The following is a 468-nucleotide window of genomic DNA, read 5'->3' on the forward strand; positions in this document are numbered from 1 at the left end:
AGGGGCTGGTGCTGGTCATGGTGGAGGAGGACAGTGAGGGTGACAGTGGAGGAGGAGAATGAGGGGCAGGTGCTGGAGGAGGAGAGTGAGGGATGAGGGGTGACAGTGGAGGAGGAGAGTGAGGGGTTGGTGCTGGAAGTGGAGAAGGAGAGTGAGGTTAGTCACGGACAGGAGAAGGACAGTGAAGGATGAGGGTGTTGGGCGGAGGTTTGCCTGCTGCTATTCCGAGCTCTGCCGCTGAGGGGCGTGCGCGGGCGGACGGGTCCCTGTTGTTGATGTGGAGCCGAGTCCGAGGGGGAAGCGAGCGGAGCCCGAGCCTGAGCCCGATACTGACAGGCCCCGCCAGCACCGGGCACAGGGGCCGCGGGAGGAAAGGAACTCCACAGCGGCTTAGCTGCTGGGCGGATCGTCCGGAGGTAACCGACCGGGGAGTGGCAGAGGTGAGCGGGGCCGGGGCCGGGTCCAGGA

The 468-nt window shown here is 65.8% G+C and overlaps 1 protein-coding gene across 3 annotated transcripts in view; it reads left to right on the top strand.

Moving 5' to 3' along the window:
- Positions 1–261: 261 nt before the first annotated feature.
- The window catches only part of zmynd11 (zinc finger, MYND-type containing 11), a 210,210-nt gene continuing 210,003 nt past the window's right edge, over positions 262–468 (top strand). For all 3 annotated transcript variants that reach the window (XM_048610972.1, XM_048610965.1, XM_048610978.1), the window contains exon 1: positions 262–440. The gene's annotated coding sequence lies outside the window, so the exon portion shown is untranslated. The remainder of the gene's footprint in view (positions 441–468) is intronic.

The sequence above is a fragment of the Rhincodon typus genome, chromosome 2, assembly GCF_021869965.1.
Source record: "Rhincodon typus isolate 14 chromosome 2, sRhiTyp1.1, whole genome shotgun sequence".
NCBI classification, from domain to species: domain Eukaryota; kingdom Metazoa; phylum Chordata; class Chondrichthyes; order Orectolobiformes; family Rhincodontidae; genus Rhincodon; species Rhincodon typus.